General features: G+C 46.2%; 1 protein-coding gene and 1 long non-coding RNA gene across 11 annotated transcripts in view; one reads left to right on the plus strand and one right to left on the minus strand.

The window, feature by feature from the left end:
- Window positions 1–3,823, minus strand: part of LOC125697744 (uncharacterized) — a 61,202-nt gene extending 57,379 nt beyond the window's left edge. For all 3 annotated transcript variants that reach the window (XR_007378909.1, XR_007378911.1, XR_007378910.1), the window contains exon 1: window positions 3,313–3,823. This is a non-coding gene — a long non-coding RNA (uncharacterized LOC125697744). The remainder of the gene's footprint in view (window positions 1–3,312) is intronic.
- Window positions 3,824–3,901: 78 nt separating this feature from the next.
- Window positions 3,902–10,892, plus strand: part of PER2 (period circadian regulator 2) — a 42,759-nt gene continuing 35,768 nt past the window's right edge. For 4 of the 8 annotated variants that reach the window (XM_048955271.1, XM_048955266.1, XM_048955268.1 and 1 more), the window contains exons 1-2: window positions 4,231–4,330; window positions 10,698–10,749. The gene's annotated coding sequence lies outside the window, so the exon portion shown is untranslated. Of the gene's footprint in view, window positions 4,014–4,230; window positions 4,331–10,697; window positions 10,750–10,892 lie in introns of those variants that run through there. The other 4 variants (XM_048955272.1, XM_048955273.1, XM_048955269.1 and 1 more) reach the window with 3 other exon arrangements.

A 10,892-nucleotide genomic window follows, 5' to 3' on the forward strand; every position in this document is an offset into this window, starting at 1 on the left:
TAGTGGTCCTGCAGCTGTGATATGGCCCAACCGAAATCTGCTGTCCTGGAATTTTTCAGTCCAATCAATTTCCCAATCCAGCTGACAGCACAGTTGCTTAATCTCTACTTTTTAACTTAGTAGAGGTGGTGTTACCATTCCTTTTGGTGCTTCTGCAAGGCCTTCGATCACCTTAGGTAGATTGTGAAACCATACAGTAAAGTTCCGAATTACACAGGAAGCTTGAAAACTTTTTTGGCCCAATGGATTGAAGTTCAGGCTTTCTTCAGACTTCTGTGAGAATGACTTGAAAATGAGTTGCCGATAGACACTACAGCTTAACCCTGACCTGAGAGTCCACAAAGCTGTATTTACGCCTGAATTTGTGTAAGGGACTTGGGATCAGCACACAGTTATGGTGATGAGACACACAACTTCCATTTGTGTTTTTTCAGCCCTTCTAAATCAGAACAATGCAATGTTCCTTCGTGTGTCACTTTTCAAGGTAGCTGAACCTTAAAATTACACTGCTGTTGTCAACAGAAACTGAATAAAAATAACAAGAAAACATTCAGAATGTGGGCTGAATGAAAAATAATATTCCCCAGAATTCTTCAGGTTTTCTGGCCAGGGACAGCCGTTCATCTTTGCAAAGAACTTTTAATCAGTTTCCAACATTGTGTAGATATTGCTAGGTTTCTCTTTGTTGTACTTTGTTCCTACACTTGAGAACGCTTCAAGAAAAGCCTACCCATGTAGTCACCGTAATGAAGGTAAGTGGTCTTCCCTCAACTTCCATCTGTACAGACAGTAACAGTGACACCTCTTGCTCATTAGCAAAATGCCTTTCCAGATCTCTGCAAGAATTGATGGAACTCAGTGCCACTGCAAATGATGAGTAATTAGACTTAGGAATGAAGAACTAGTTGCGGGCTCCAGATGCAAAATAGTGATTTTTTTCCCCTAACAATATACAGTTCCATCAGTGCTGTGCTGTAACCCCAAACAGGTAGCATTTTTTTCTCCTCGTTGAAGGATTTGTTTTTGGTTTTTTTTTTCCAATTCCCCCCTCAAATAAGCTGATATTGTCAATATGTTGCTCTGTTCACCAGAACTGACTGAAATACTATTGCTAAGCAAATTCTAACTTTTATTTTGTAAATATGCTGGGGAAAGGTCCAGTATTTGGGGGTGGAGGTGTGGGGGGGGTTGGAGCACTGATAATATTCAGCAGTGATGGAGGTAGGGGGCAGTTTCACATACAAGAAGTTTTCCTAAATTACATTTTATTAATGTAAAACCTATTAAGAAAAGAAGAAAAAAAAAAAAGTTGAGCTCTAGCAATTCATCTTTCAGTAATTCAGACACTATGCTGAAACAACAAAAAAAAATGTTAATCAAGGAAGAGATTCAGTAGCAAACGAAGTATCAATGGTGCAGTTTGAGTAATGCTTGTTCTGCAATTGAAATATAACTGCAGAGCCCGAACCTGGCTGCTTATGACTGGACCCTACTAGGAAGGCCTGCTGCCTTCCCTCCCATTTCACAGAGGTAGGTAATTGCCTTGCCAAACTAGATGGAGGAGCCAGGTAGAATTTAAAGCAGCACAGAGCCCCACGTGATGCTAGTGAGAGATGAGGTGTTGTATGGTGAAATGGACTTACATAAAGGATTTTACTTCTATGTGGATTAATCCTAATTTTTTTGTGTGTACACACAAGGAAATGTACTCTACTTATTCTGCTACTAAAGCCCTTGTGCTACAGCTACTTAGTAAGCAGAGGAAGCTGAAAATTAAACTATTTCGCTTTGAGTTTTGTCCTGTTGCCACTTACAACCATCTTCTTTTGTTTTCTTAGCAGATGAGCCATTGTATCACTAGTAATATTCATTGCTCCAGAAGATATGTACCTGACTTATTTTATACTGGTGATGCCTAGAATAACTTGAATTTTTATACATGATGCCAACTTTCAGAAAATAGGTACAGTAGAAAACTTTTGGACTGACTTTGTTCCAGTTGCACAATCATTCTTTGAGTAACTGCTTTCCCATCTTGTGTGCGGCATTTTTTCTTTTTTTTTTTAAATATATTTTATTGTACTAATACCAAAAAGCAGCAAGAATAGAACTTTAAATTGATTCTCAGTGAGCGTCTACCTTGACCAAAACAATTGTTTTGTATCCTTTTAAAATAAGCAGAACTCAAATAATGCAACTGGTCGATACTAGGGCAGAAAAGGTACTGGCTTTTTCTGGTGATGGTAATCACTGTTCTCCTGCTAGAACTGGTGTGTTGCACTACAGTGATGGATGTGCCTCTGTTCTGTTTGTCCTGGAACTCATCCAGCTGCTGGGATAGGCAGGGTCCTCTGGGCCTGACTTAGAACATATGTTTAGAAGTGTAGCCCTCAGCACACAGACAAGATGGGTAGTTTGGGCATATGACAAAAACCCAGCATCCCATGGAACCCAAGAATGTCATTGTACATCCATTCATCCCTAACAAAGATAATTTAAACAGAATGATGAAGCTCTGGATGTGAAGCACTAACACCATTAAGTTGACCAAACAATACAGCGTATCTAATTAGGATTAGTCTTTAAATTAGAAACTTCAGGGGAGTGCAAACTAAAATAGGGATCCTGATAAGCTGACTTGTGCTTTGCAACAAATCCAGTTGTGGGATCCTGTCCTAATGCTTCCGCTCCCTGCCCCCTCTCCTCTCCAGGAGTTAAATACTGCTGGGTACTTTACTCACAAGCTGTTTCTGCAATAGCCGTTGCTTAAATATCTATGGACCTAATGGACTTATCCTTAAAACCACCACAGTGAGGGAGGGAAGCAGCATTAACCTCATTTTGTAGATAAATAGTGGAAGCCCTGATGGCTCTCTGCTGCCTTACTTCCCATGGAGCAACCTCATGCATGCAGTTACACTCGATTGCTGTACACACACCAAAGCTGGCAGAGCTTTGGCATCTCCTCTGTACCTTCTTCTCATCGCCACGCGTGACAATAAAGAGAAAGAAGGCTCATAACGTGGAATAAACTCGTTAATGTTAATGAGCAGAAGTGCAGGACCGCCAGCAGCGGGCAATGCTGCTGCAGCAGTACATCTCAGGTCCTCCTGCACCACAGTGCGGGGCCTGGGCACAACTCAGCGCCACCAGCTCGAGGAATATGTGAACTTTTCGCCGTGAGACGGGCACCGTCAATACTGAGCGTCGGGAGATTTAATGGGGAATAAACACGAAAAGTTCATTCTTACACTTGGAATGGAAATAATTGCACAGTAATTGGGGCTGGTTTTCCACAAGAACAGGACGTACCTTGAACGCCTCAGAGACTCTTAGCGTTAAACCTTTCTGTGGTGATTCCAGGCTCGCTAAGAGCAGGAGGAAGGCAGCTCCGCGCTGTCAGCCGGCACGTTTCGAAAGCCCGGGGCGCGTACAAAATCGGGCAGCGGGACACGGGCGCTCCTCGCTTATGTAAGGAGCTTCGTCCCGGCGCCTCCCGCCGCTGCCTCCGCACCGCAGCCCGCTCCCTCTGAGGCGCGGAGCTCGCTCGCCCGTCCGCTTCTCGAGGCCCAGGGTGGGGCCGGGTGCTGGTGGAGCCCCGCACCCCGCGGCCGGGCGCTGTTTGGGGTCTGTGTACGGCGCTCCCAGGCAACGCGCCCCGCCCCTTCGCGCTGCCTGTCGCCGCCCGCCCCGCGCTCCTCTCCTCGGCGGGGCCGAGCGCGCGCCGCGACCGTTAACGGCTGTTGGCAGCCTTGTCGCGCGCCCCCCCAGAGCCCGCGAGCGCGCGCCGCGACCGCCAACGGTCCCCCGCGCGCTAGCCCAGAGGACGTGCGCTGACGTCACGGTCGGCTCTGAGGGGCGGGGCGGAGCCGCTCCCCCCCCTCCCCCGGGGCGTGATGTAACCTCTGCCCTCCTCGGCAACCGCGGTCTGAAGGAGGCGCGGCGCAGCGCGGCGGGGGGTTGCCTAGCGGCAGTGAGCACTCCGCGAGCCGTGCGAAGAGAGGGAGAAGGAGGTAGGGGGGGTGGTGGTGGCAGGAAGGGGGTGGTGGCGATAGGAAGGGGGAGGGGAGGCCGTCGGGGCAGACTCGGCGGCGGTGGCGGCCGGCGGTGGAAACATGGTGTCACACGTGAGGCTTATGTAAAGTGAGCGGCGTGCGGCGCAGCCAATGGAAGAGCAGCGCGCCCCGCCCCCGCCCCGGTCCTTCGTCTGTGTCACGTAGCCGCAGCCAATGGCAGCGCGGGAGGGGCGGGTTCTGGACGCCCGGTCACGTTTCTGCCTGTATGAAGTCGGTGCCGGGCTGCGCCGCGCTGGGCGGACGTGAGGTGTGCGGTGAGTTGGGGGCCCGCGGCGCTTTCCCCGCGTCCTGGCGGGGCCGGGAGGCTGGTGGGGGGCGATCGGCGACCGTGCGGGGCCCGGTGGGCTGCCCCGCTCCCCCTGGTCCGCCGGGCCGAGGTTACGTAACCCCGCGGCCGAGTCTCTCCCGCCGCCGTGGGACGGGACGGATCCATCTGTAGGGCTGAGGGATGGGGCCGGGTGGGTGCCGCCCCGCTGCCGGCGCTGTGTGGCGGCTCTGCCCCCGATCCTTGGATTTGGAAAGAGGGAGCGAGGGAGGGGGCGGCGGCGGCGGCCCGGTGCGCGGAGCTGGCGTGGGGGGGCGGCTCCCGGCACGGCGGCCGAGGGGGGAGACGGCCCGTTCGACGTGGCCGGTCCCTCCGCGTTATCCCGGGCTCTATTCCGGTGGTCGTGTGGTGTGATGCCGCGGTGAGAGGTCGGTGCCGCGGGTACCGGGTGGGCGGGCACGGGAGTGGGGCTTAGCGCCCCCCCGCTGCTCTCCCGGCGCTCGCCGGTGCTGCGCGGTGCTACAGGTGGGGCGGGCAACAGGTCCGGGAGCGGGGACGTGCTGTGCCCCGAGACCGCGGCGGAGTGCCTGTTGACATGGGGTGCACGCTATTACATGTGTGATTACAAAACCGTTTATGTAAGAAGAGTTTCACGCAAATAGCGAGCCACACGGTAACAGCTGGGCTGGCGGTTCATGTCTCCCGGTGGGTTGGGTAGGATGCAGCCTTCTCTGTGTGCTGTGAGAGCTTATAAAACCCCACGGGGCGTCCATGGCAGTTCTGTGGATCTTGCAAAGTGAGCTGCTGACATGGTGTTCTGGGCAGACATGGCAACGTGGCTCCAGAGTACCCTGGGAGGGTGCTGCGATAAGTTGTCTCTTGGCTTTCAGCCATGAAGTTTCTTTCAACTTGTTCTCCGCACCTAAGACTGCCGTGTACTTGTACTTCTGACATTGAGTGGCCGCCCCTTACATCAGTACAAATCGAGGTGGAAATTATGTAACTGTTCCAGCCAGAGGGTTGTGGCCAAGTCTGTTAGTGCAATGAAGAACTGCTTCAAGTTGCCAGCATTGCTGTAACCACAGAGTGCTTACAGGTGGCAGCTAATGCAAGCTGTCACTTCACAGAACTGCAGCGAACTTCTGGAGCTGGCTATTGCTTGTTGTCAACTATTTAGTCCACGTGCCTCCCTGTGATGGGCAGCAAGTAATTACTTATCTATGAATGGTTAGTTTTGATGATGTATATTTGATAAAACCAAAATATGTCGAGCTGTCAGTTAAATGTGTGGGCTTATTTTCTGGATGTCTCCGTGTTCTTTGGACTGTTTGGGGCCATTGAACTTGGTGAAACTCAAACTTTTCCTGCCTTCTGGGTGTCCAGGTGTCTGTTAGTCCTTGACCTTAGCTGGAGCACAGTGCTGCTCATCTACACTGTACAGAAGATCTCAAATATGAAACTCACGAGCAGGGCCTATAGCTTAGCTCATGTCAGAGAGAGCCCCTGTCACTGTGCTACAATACCAGGCCCCTTCTCACACTTGTGCGTGTTGGCATGCTGTTGTGATTTCTTATTTTTATTATTTACTTTATTTCTGCAAAGTGATGAAGTTTCACTGGAGAATGGGACAGTGTCTTTCCTTGATGCGAGCCTTGCCATCAGTGCTGTGAGTTGGACGTGGCCCTGAGGTGTAGAGGCCTTGTCCCTGGCCTGAGGGGGTGCTCTCGGAGAGGGCCTTTGGCCTGGAGTGGAAGAAAGAAATCATATCCTTCAGTTCTGGTGTAGTTTTGACAGTTTCAGGTGATTAAAGTAGAAGAGAGAACGGTTTGTTAGAGCAGTTGGTCGTTTGGGCAGAGTGTCCAACCTCATGCAGTGAGAGAACGCAGTCTGTCCTGTAGTTGGCCTTGATCTAATGTCAAGGTTCAAGCAGTAAGATTTTGCCTTTTGTGTACTTTCTTCAAATTCAGCAAGTTTTCTAGATCCGTTTCTGATCCAAAGACTATGTGGTTTCTTTATTTGTCAGTTGCTAAGGTTTGTTGTAGGCTTCCCATATTTATTTTAACACACTAATGCAATCTGAAAATTTCAGTAATCTTCATTCTTACAGCTTACTCATATTCCTTTTATGCCTCCACAGGGCATCATAGAGTCAGCATACTGTGCTAGCTCTCAGTCTAATACCTTTTCCACACATCTTCAATCACAAAGATTGAAGCTCATAACAGCCTCAGCTTTTCAAATAGGCTTATTTGAGCTTATCTCTGAACAATATAGTTTCATGCTAATAAATTTCCCCTGTGAAAAATCACTGGTTTTGGTAAACTGAGATTTTTGGTGGAACTGAGCTGCAGTATGAGAAGAAAGCAAAGTACTTTGAAGTGAATTCTAGACTTTTCTTCTACCTCAGACTTTATTCTGACCAGGAAGTGTTTGCTTTAGATACAGACTGATAAACCAATTTTCTTCTTTCTTCCTGGGTTCTTGCCACACCCTTATTTCTCTAACACTTATATAACATTAAAATGTGCTTTACCGTAGAGAAGTTTGGGTTTGTTTAACACCTTACAGTATAGGCACATGGGCAAGTTAGTGTGGGATGAGGTATATTTGGTGTATAAAAGTGAGCAGATTATTGCTAATCAGAAGAACAGTAAATACTGACTAGTTTAGATTGACTGTAGTATTTTATATTGGCCTGCTGTCATTGGCCTGCGTTAAAAGGGAACGTCATGTTCTTACCAAGGAATTGCGTAATGCTTGGCATGGATGTGCTGTAGCCACTGTGTTATATTCATGATGTTACCACATCGTAATTACTGGGTTATCCGGTGTTTCTGAAAAGGAATTTCTGTGTCCAGTTTTGGTTGCGTGGCCTAGAATTCCTCTGAGGATGTGTATTACAGACATTTTTAGCTGTGTTATCTTGCTGCATTCATACTGTCCACATTGTTATATCCTATTCCTTTGGTGCAAGTTTTAAACTGCTGAAATATTTATTATGTTGACCTATCTTGTCAAGCACTGTATCACAAAAAAAGTTACATTAATTATATTACTCCAAACTGCTTTGACTTGTATTTTTGGTGCAGGTAAGTTTGGATGCAGGAAACAGTAGATCTTAAAGTAATGCCACAGATGGCAGGCTGAATGTGGCTCTGGGCAGCCTGGTCTGGTGGTTGGCAACCCTGCCATATAGCGAGGGGTTTGAAACCAGATGATTATTGTCATCCTTTTCAACCCAGGCCATTCTATGGTTTGTGTAGTGTGTAAAGGTTCCTGACTCCTTTCCTGCTTAACAACTGTTGCCTCAGTTGTATGATCCCCCATCATGACAATGATGGGAGTCAGGCTGTTCTTCCCACCTGTGCTATTGGGAGCAAGCCTTCTATTTGCTACTTGTTGCCTACTGAGGAATGACCCTTCCTTCTGACATGCAGACATTTTTCTTTTAGCTGCAGGTGAAATACTTCCTTATGTGAAGCTTGTTTAAAGGGCATGTCAGAAACTCACTTCATAGGCTAGTGATTTTGGGGTCTGTTGCGAGCTCTTGTAACCCAAGGCTACTTTTGTAGTGTAGAATGGCAGGAGACCAAAGGAGTATTGGATGGTTTGTGTATGTCTGCAAAGGCTGTGGAATCTCTGGAGCTACTCTGTGGGGCAGAGTTTGTTCACACTGACAGTGAACTGACAACTGTGGTAGGGAAGCACCCGAACACATGGGAATCCACATGCCTGAGCATATGCACAGTGACTGCTACTCTAGTAAGTGGCTTAGTAGATCACCAGGCATGCTTGTGCTCTACCTGTCAGCAGTGCAGGCATCTGTGCCTCTGTTTGGTGTTTCAGAAGTTATCCTTCAGGTGTAGATAGGATCTCTAATTGCCTGTGTTAGGCTGTACCCATCCAGTCCAAGGTTCTCTCACTTGGTCTTCTCTCTCTTAATGCATTCCTGAGGGACAGCAATAGTGCACCAAGTTCCTTGTAAGCTGCACAGGCAATAGTTCCGAAGTGCATGCTCTTCGTGCTTGTCCGCGTACACAGGTGAAGCTATGAGACTAATTTGTGTGTGTGAGAGCTATTGTGAGGTGAAGAAAAGCTTAGTGTGGATGTTTTCAGCTGCTGCTGAAATAGAACAAGTCTTAGAGATCTGCTTTGGAAGCCTGATTTAAACAATTCACTTTTAGAACACAGTAAGAAATAAGACTAAATTTGCCTCCCTTGAGTTATGTAGTCACGGTCTCCCTTTTCCTTTGTTTTCTCCCACTTGGTCTTCTCTCCCTTTACTTGTAGTGCTGAAGGGATGAAGGCTTACCATGTTGTATGCAGGTGAATAAATGGAGAAACAGGGAGCAGCACACTTATTTGGCAGGAGTACAAGGTTGCTTTGGAGGTTATATGAGCTAATGGGACTGATGTTCATCTCAAAAAGATAGGATAACGGGGAAAAGCATGTTTACATGCTGAGATTAATGGGCAGAACTGATGCCTTGTTTCCAGGTGGTAAGTTTTAATGCTTTTCTTGTAGACAGAATCACTGTGGATTTTGTTGTATAGGTGTTTCAGACTGTCTTTTAAAATGTTGAACACATGCTATGCTGTGTTTCCAAGATCCTGTCCTTAAATTGTGTGAGTAACATCCATATTTGCTGTAAATGAAGTTCGGAGAGATGGGATGAGGTGTCCAGGATCTCCAGTACTTCTATTTTCTGTTGGTCTCACTACCTTCCCACTTTATTCCTTCCCTCTTTTGTATCTTGGTATGATTTTTGTGCTTGACCTTATTTCATGTACTTTCACATTTCTACTACTTTGTTTCTTTAATTACACAAAGATCTTAGGTACATAAAGCACTTCTTTGCTCGCTATTACATCTCTGCTATGGGTTCCCGGGCAACGTGATCTCTTATTTCTCAGTACAAACACATCCAGCTTTAGGACAAGTACAGAATGTTTGTTAGGTGGCCATGCTTTGTGGGGTGTATTAATGGTTTGCTGCAGTTTTCCAGAATGAGACTTCCATTCTGATTGAAGTCTGCAATTAGACATGAACTGTAATGGCATATAAAGAGCAGCATTCATCTGAAACTTATATAAATTTAATACAATGTGGTGAAATTATACCTTTCTTCAGCCCTTCCCTCAAAGAAGGGGAGAAGTAGAGATTTCAACAGGTATGAAAGTTGAAATATGGTGTTCGAGATGCTTTTGTATCTACTTCCATGCATGACAAAGATGAAATATATATTACTGCATGGTGAAGCATGATAATTTTTCCATCCATTCTGTGACAGTACTTTCTTAAATGTACTGTATCCCATATTTTGCTCCAAAAGGTCAAGAGTTGACCTGTGCAAACTTAGAGGAGTTCTGACTGTTGTCTGCTTTAATAAGTTCTCCAGCTCTCTGAAGAAATGGCTTTCTGTTTAGAAAATGGAATGTCTTTAAATTTACGTTTAATGCAAAGCATCTTTGTTCAACTTTAAAAAGTAAATGAAGCCTGTTGTAGCACTGTAATGAAGTCTAGAAACTACTATGGATCAGGTACAGCTGACCATGCTTAGCCTCTTCTCAAGAAGTCTTGGAACAGGCTGCAACAATCTTGTCCACCATGGATGCATTTTTATGTTCATACATTTTTTTTACCCTCATGGAAAATGCCCACCCTGTTGGCATTTTATTCAGGTTTTAAGAAGTAGACTTGAGAAAGACAGTTTGCTCTGTGGGGATGACAACTCCAAATCCACTGTGGATATTTGAGCACTGATGATGGTGTTCACAGAGTAAGGAATGCTTACCTGTAAGAAAAGAGAACAGCTCCTGCCAGGTGACTGTGTAGTTGCCCTGACTGCTTTTGGGGGCTACGTTTGTTAACTGGCTTATAGTCATAAAAAAGCAAGTGATGAATCAGGAGCTGGCCCTGTTCAGTGATCACAGCACAGCTGAGATCATTTGACCTCCCATGAGGTAAAGTGGCTAAGGTCAACAGTGCCCTATTACTGGGCTATTCGTAGTAAGACTGAGTTGACTTTGTCCAGTTACCTGAGGCTAACTTTGTTATTAGCTACTCCATGGAGAAAATAGGGACTCTAAAAATAACAAAACTGATCTTAAAACAGGGCGGAAGTGAAATAGTAGAGTTGGTATGGATGCTGCAGGAATAGAGTTGATTGTTTGTATGAACGTAGGTCATCTTTTTTTTTTTCTGAGGGCAGTTCTATAGTCTTCACAACTTCTCATCAGTGGAGTTTGTGTCTTCATGGTTGGGCTTCCACTGCATTGTTAAATGGACTTGATTTATGTTTTGTGAATAATTTTTTATCTTGCAAATAAAGCTTGTTGTTTTGTTTGTTTTCTAGGAATATATTGATGACCTGTTCATCTTTGGAAAGACTAAGTGTGTTCATTAAGGTACCTTATGGCCTCCTTAAGAAACTGATTTTTTTTTAATTGCTGTTTTGCATGCTTCCCTTGAGCTGTAGTCTGTCAGAATGTTGAAAATTATAGTTATTCAGGGCATTAAATTTTCAAACATTGTAAAGTATCATTGAGTG

The sequence above is a fragment of the Lagopus muta genome, chromosome 9, assembly GCF_023343835.1.
Source record: "Lagopus muta isolate bLagMut1 chromosome 9, bLagMut1 primary, whole genome shotgun sequence".
In the NCBI taxonomy this organism is placed as follows: Eukaryota; Metazoa; Chordata; class Aves; order Galliformes; family Phasianidae; genus Lagopus; species Lagopus muta.